The sequence below is a fragment of the Electrona antarctica genome, assembly GCF_951216825.1.
Source record: "Electrona antarctica genome assembly, chromosome: 7".
In the NCBI taxonomy this organism is placed as follows: Eukaryota; Metazoa; Chordata; class Actinopteri; order Myctophiformes; family Myctophidae; genus Electrona; species Electrona antarctica.
Window position 1 is genome coordinate 58,456,127 of NC_136812.1, and position 7,865 is coordinate 58,463,991.

Sequence of the window (7,865 nt, forward strand, 5' to 3'; positions counted from 1 at the left end):
ACAATGTCTGCCTTTTGTTTGTCTCTGTATTTGTATGTTTTCTTTATGTCACTATGGACCTTGTGTCTTTAATAAAGTGTGATTGATTGATTGATTGATTGATTGATTGATTGATTGATTGATTGATTAGTTAAAGGAGGGTCATCCTCTCCTCCTTGCTTTATGAAGTGGCTTAATGAGATGACTGTAATCATACACATGGAGAGAATCAGATTCCACAAGACATTTATAAAAAACATGGACTCCCTTCACAGATGACCTAAAAAGATAGGTGAAAACAAAGATCAAACACATGAATGTACAAGATGAAAGAAATGTATGGCAGTGCTCTGTTTGTCTGTTTTTGTTACGTATGTTGTTGATTTTGTTTATTATTATCATTATTATCATTACGTTGACATGTATGTACTAAGGGATTGTTTTAATTATATGTTGAAAAAACAAATAAAAAAGATAATTTGAAAAAAAGGAAGGTTAAAGGAATTATTATTATAAACAATTCGATACCGATTATTTACATTGCAAAACGATGCGATGCGAAGTCAAACGATACGATATTTGCTGTTTACATATCGATACACTTTTTCAATTGATATTTCAATACAGTTTCTATATCGTTACACCCCTACTGTGTAGGTGGTGTGGGGTCGTGGCAATTTGGAGATGGTGGGCAGCTAAGGGCTGCGCTTTAGGAAGCACTTGCACATTATCCCATGTGGTGATAACAGCTGAGCACGGTGCCAGTGCCATAAACGCCACGGAAATATAAAGTGCACTCATTCCTCAGCCGTCCACGACACGGGAAGCTATGAGGTCACGCTCGTTCTGTGCCATATAGCACCGCGTTGATTTCTATTTTTGAGGGGCGCCATTGAGGCTCCTATATATAGCTTTTGTCCCCACAAAATGTCCGCGACACAAAAGTTAAATGCCATTGACAATGAATTAAGGAGAGATTTACGTCATCTTGAGAAATTAGGGTCAAGGGCTCCATCTTGCGTCCCTTATCCCTAAACTTATTTACCATTTTTTTTACCATTTTGAAAATAATTTAAAAATAGTTCAACTAGCCGATCTACATCGACACGTTGTGAGCTTGTAGATCAGCTATTTGAACTATTTTAAAAGTTTTTTTTTAAATAGTAAAAAATGGCAAAAAAGTTTAGGGATAAGGTTTAAGGGGTGGCGCAAGATATAGACCCTAATGTCCGCAACACAAACATTAAATGCCATTGACACTGAAGGGAAAATTGTACGTCATCTTGTCCCAATGAAAGGAGAAATTATAGGTTAAATGTCCGCCAAATATGGCGTACATTTATGGAAACAGGCATTCTGATTGGCCAGTATGAGATGATGCGTGATGATGTTCGACGATAAGAGCGCCCCTCACTTCACACGGGTGTGATTTCTTTTTAGATTATCACTTTCTGATCAATGTGAAATATTGAATATACATCTTACCAAACTGTGGATAATTGTATTCTAGCTGATGTTGTATGTGAATGTGATGAAATGGAGTTGGAACAACAGATGTTCAGGAGGTGGAGGAACACACATTGACCCCTGCGCTTCACGCCACTCTCCGCCCTCCACCAGTGTTGTTTTCGTCGACTAAAACTATGACGAAAAATGTCCTAAATGACTAAAACTGAGACTAAATATATGGACAATTTCGTCAACAAATAAAAACTAGACTAAAATGTTAGGAAGGGACTAGTGGACAAGAGATCCAGTATAAGTCATTTTACACTTTATAATGCAAAGTGAAAAAGGTCATGCATGCTGAAAATAGCAGATGTACAAGCTCACAACGCGTCGCAGCGCGACGCGTTGTGAGCTATAATAACTATTATAGCTCACATGCGCGCACACACACACATTTAACAGCAACATTGGGCTAATATAGCTACCATTGTACGACACAGGACAGGTATTTACCTAAGGAATAAAGGTTATATATATTATTATCATCTGATCATCTATCGATACAGTCGACGACCGACAGACAGACAGACAGACAGACAGTGTCAGTGAGTGCTCTCATTGGCTGCAATACAGGACTTCTTGGGACGCGGTCGCAACCCATTCCATACTGTACGATGTCCAGTCGGCGACAGAGCCAAATATCAAACCTGCTTGGTATTCAGAAACGGTCTGGGAGGCGTCGGCGAGCACTTTTATCGGCGCTATAGCTTCTCGCAGAGCCTTTCACACACAGCGAGCAAAACCTCTGCGATCAAAGCCCGATCTTGCGTCAGATCGGGAGTTTTGTCGGCGAGCGCCAAAAATGGTCCCTGACAGCATAATCGGAGCTAATATCGTGCAGTGTGTACGAGCCATAAATCAACTGTAGATTCAGTCGACTAAAATATTATGATATTTAGTCGACTAAAACTAGACTAACACTAAAACATTCCACGTGACTCAAATGTGACTAAAATTAAATTTAAACGTACAACTAAAAGTCAACACTGCATGTAAACAACAAATCAATCAATCAATCAATCAATCAATCAATCAATCAATCAAACAAAACAACAAAAAAACATTAATTTACACAAACACAGTGGGTCCCTAGGGGGCTTTGCCTATAGCCTTGAAAACAACTCGGGAACGTTCGGAGCTTTGATTTCTCCATTCTCCTTTCAACTCAGCCACACGGCACTGTAATTAGATTTTGTTTTATTTATTTATTAATGCTAGTGAGAAATGATGCTGTCTAAAAAATACTTGGTCTTGGAAATGAAACTTATTCAATTTAAGCTCTGAAATTAAAATATGGTAGATACAGCAGGCAGGCTTTTATGTATGTATGTATGTATGTATGTATGTATGTATGTATGTATGTATGTATGTATGTATGTATGTATGTATGTATGTATGTATGTATGTATGTATGTATGTCGGTAGGTCAAAGTACAAAACTCTGATGTTTTGTACTCTGACGCTATATGGCACCCCCATATCTTCAAAGTCTGATCCAACCCAGTGTTGATTTTGACAGCAAATTTAGATTTTATTTTTAGTCATAGTCACACTTGAATAGTTAATTTAGTCTAAAGTCCTAACCACAAGAAAGGCTCAAGACGGTTTTAACGTTGTCCCTGCGGTGTGATATGTCTTGTTGCACGTTGACCCACGTTGACCCTAGTGATTCAACGCATGGAATTCAATATTGGCCCAAACCACACCAAAGGGTTAAGACGGTTTTAGTGTTAACTCCTTACAACCGTTTGGACCCAAGGAGTTGCATGGTGACCCTTTGGTGTGGAAACATCCTAAACATTTTGCCAAACATCTCACACAGTCCTATCCTCCTGGTGGAGACCTGTGCCCAGAAGGGCACTTTTTCTAGTTCCAATTCATTTTGACATCTCACGCAGGTGCAGGAAGCCGTGATACAAGCGCGAGACCGACACAGGACGCGCTCTCTCTCTCTCTCTCTCTCTCTCTCTCTCTCTCTCTCTGCGTGCACGCCACACACACACACACACACACACACAGGATAGCCAGGCTACACAGGGCGAAATGTTTGTGATAGCGTGTAGCCTACAGCGAGACAGGACGTTAAATCTTGATTTTCATTAAATAACTATCCGTCTCTCTCTGCGGGCACACACACACATTTAACAGCAATATTGGGCTAATATAGCTACCATTGTACGACACAGAACAGGTATTTACCTAAGGAATAAAGGTTATATATATTATTATCATCTGATCATCTTTCGATACAGTCGACGACCGACAGACACACAGACAGACAGACAGACAGACAGACAGTGTCAGTGAGTGCTCTCATTGGCTGCAATACAGGACTTCTCGGGGCGCGGGCGCAACCCATTCCATACTGTACGATGTCCAGTCGGCGACAGAGCCAAATATCAAACCTGCTTGGTATTCAGAAACGGTCTGGAAGGCGTCGGCGAGCACTTTTATCGGCGCTATAGCTTCTCGCAGAGCCTTTCACACACAGCGAGCAAAACCTCTGCGAACAAAGTTTTGTCGGCGAGCGCCAAAAATGGTCCCCGACAGCATAGATCGGAGCAAATATCGTGCAGTGTGTACGAGCCATAAATCAACTGTAGATTCAGTTGACTAAAATCTTATGATATTTAGTCGACTAAAACTAGACTAACACTAAAACACTCAAATGTGACTAAAAATTTAATTAAAACTATTCAAGAGACTATGACTAAAACTAAAAGTCAACACTGCGTGTAAACAACAAATCAATCAATCAATCAATCAATCAATCAATCAATCAATCAATCAATCAATCAAACAAAACAACAAACAAACATACAAACAAAATTTACACAAACACAGTGGGTCCCTGGGGGTCTTGGCCTATAGCCTTGAAAACAACTCGGGAAGGTTCGGAGCTTTGATTCCTCCATTCTCCTTTCAACTCAGCCACACGGCACTGTAATTAGATTTTGTTTTATTTATTTATTAATGCTAGTGAGAAATGATGCTGTCTAAAAATACTTGGTCTTGGAAATGAAACGTATTCAATTTAAGCTCTGAAATTAAAATATGGTAGATACAGTAGGCAGGCTTGTATGTATGTATGTATGTATGTATGTATGTATGTATGTATGTATGTATGTATGTATGTATGTATGTATGTATGTATGTATGTATGTATGTATGTATGTATGCATGTATGTATGTATGTATGTATGTATGTATGTATGTATGTATGTATGTATGTATGTATGTATGTATGTATGTATGCATGCATGCATGCATGTATGTATGTATGTATGTATGTATGTATGTATGTATGTATGTATGTATGTATGTATGTATGTATGTATGTATGTATGTATACTTGTATGTATGTATACTTGTATGTATGTATACTTGTATGTATGTATGTATGTATGTATGTATGCACTGTACGAATCCAACGTTGTTTAGTGTAGTAATGTCTGCAGTATAGGCCTATTTAAATTGTTTCGTTATGGAGCTCCTTTGAGTCAGTCTGACTGTCGGTGCGTGTGTGTGTGTGTGTGGGGGGGATTAGCCCTATATAAAAAATAGAAGACCACATTAGCCTATTTGAATGAATGGCATCAGCGTGTTTGAAAGTCGGCCAGTCATATCATAGTTTTAAGCCAGCTCACCTCCACTCGCGCTTGTTCACAAACATGACGGAGAGACAGACAAGAAAGGCTGTTGATGATGATTATTATTACCACTGTAACTCGCTGATCAGCATGTTGACAGAGACTCAGCCAATTAAAGTTTCACGTAGGCCTAAATGCATTTGCTGCAAGCACCTATCTGCCTCCATTTGCGTCGTGGTATTAATTTATAATATGTATATTGATCACATGCGGACGCCACAAAGAATAGCCAACTCTTACCTGCAGCTGAGGAAACATACAACGTAGTTGGATCGGATGAAATATAGCCTTAAGTCCAAATCCCACAAGAAAAAAAAGAAAGAAAATATGTCCTGTGTCCATGCATGTCCATATATTTGCTTTCCAAATCCGACAGTGCAGGGCAGGGAATCAATCACCGCAGTAGACTAATCAATAGGGCCTTTTATCATTGCCGAGTTTTAATATAGCATTTGGTTGTGTGGTGAACAGTACAAATTAACTTATTTCTCATTATGTGAAAGTAACTGTAACATCAGTTAACTTATTAACGTTCTGACATTTAACAAGGAGTGAAGCAATGCGTGCCAAGTTGGCAAGTTTCGTTTATAATTATATACAAAACTCGCGCTGTCTGCTTGAAGATCTGTCCGTGCAGAGACCCGCCTGTCAAAATTAACTGCTCTACAAGCTCATCGGCTGTTGTATATAATTTAAAGCCCGGTGCAGGCTATGATGACGTATTTCGATATTTCCTGTTGCCTTATATGGTGTGGGATGGGCGTTCTAACCAGGCGACACCAGGCGAATCGCTTGGGAAAAATGCGGAAAGGCTACACTCTGCGATCCGCACAAATGAAGTGATTACACCAGCTTCCCTGAATAAGACGGGAGCAAATCGCAGCGTGATCGGACAGAGAAATACGATGATATTTAGTATCTGTATACGCTTCCGTTACACTCTGGCGTAAACGCCGTTGTGAATGAGGACCCTAGTCACCAAGTTTCTGTGTGTATGTGTGTGTACGTCTGAAATCCACGTAACTCGAGAACCGTTCGCCCCACCGACTTCAAATTCGACACACGCGTTCCACACCCCCACAGGGAGTGCAGTGCCCGGTGTCGAGTCGGCCGGACCCACGGTTGTCCAGAACCACCACAAAAGGCCTCTGCCCGGGCCAGACTCCATATTTGGGCATGCCTAACAAAGAACTCCATATATGGGCATAAAAGGGGCAATTTCTGACATCACTGCATATAGTCCATATTTGGGCATGCCTCACAAAGAACTCCATATATGGGCATAAAAGGGACACGGAAATAATATCTGGGTGGGGGCATGCATTTCCAACTTGCATCGTTCCAAGAAGGCCAGCTGCGCCCAACAAGCACCGCTCTAGTAGAATATCTAAATTCTGAATAGAGCAACTTAACCCATTCTGTACGGGAACCCCTTTTGGTGTTTTAAGCATTATGTTATACTTTAGCTATGGAAAAATAGCAGATCTACAAGCTCGTAGCGCGGCACTCGGTGTCGCGCTATTAGCTTGTAGATCTGCTATTTTTGAAAAATCTTGAAAATGTGGTGCAAATCTTTGAATATTGTTTGCTTCTCTTTACTTCTGGAGAGTCCCTGGAACAAAATATTTTAAGATGGGGGTCGGCGGCCATAATTACATATATTTTTGGGAGTCCTCGACATGAAATAGTCGACTGACAGAAACATGGCTTTTTCAGAAAACTGTCAGGATTTAGAAGGCATTTGTAGAATCGTCCTCATGTCTAAATGGGTTCAAATCTCTCCGGGGGGGTTTTGAAAGTGAAATGTCTCAGTAGTCAAAGTGAATGTGCCGGTGACATGTGGCGCCATGCGGCGCAACCACAGGGACGTGACAATGACTTCCTGAAGAGTGTGGACGTCAACAATGCCAAGGTCAAGGGTCAGCATCCACCCCGTGACCCTAACCTGGTATTATTAGCAAACACTCAACTCTGAACGTGTGAAAATGTGTTCAATGTGTGTGTGTGTGTGTGTGTGTGTGTGCGTGCGTGCGTGCGTGCGTGCGTGTAATGCGTGCGTGTAATGCGTGTAATGCGTGTGTGTGCGTGTGTGCAGCTCATTAAGGTTCTGTTGCGAGTGCAAATCCCGCCACATGATAAATAAAGTATACACAGTACACACACATGTCTTCGTCCGACAGAGCAGAGCTAATGACGGGATTATTGCCGCTCGCGCACAAAACACCCGCACTAAAAACAACGTGCAAAGCATTTCTTTTCAAAACGTGCCAACTCTTTCAAAAACACACACTAAACAGCAGACGTCTCAAAACGACCGCATGAGCAGCGACATCTGCTTCCCAGCAGTGTTGTTTTCGTCGACTAAAACTATATGACGAAAAATGTCATGTAAATGGAAAGTAAATGAAAACTAAGCCATGACGACTAAAACTGAGTAAATATACTGACAATTTTGTCGACAAATAAAAACTAGACTAAAATGTTAGGAAGGGACTAGTGGACAAGAGATCCAGTATAAGTCATTTTACACTTGGTTGCATGCTGAAAATAGCCGATCTACAAGGTCACAACGTTGTGAGCTTGTAGATCGGCTAGTGTAAAATCAGTCATTACGACGACATAAAGGCCCACCAAAATACATTTTAGTTGAGTAAATCAAATGTAGAATTGTAGATGTATGGTGCACTTCATGGGGCCAGTCCAATTCTTCTACATAGACTTCTATTG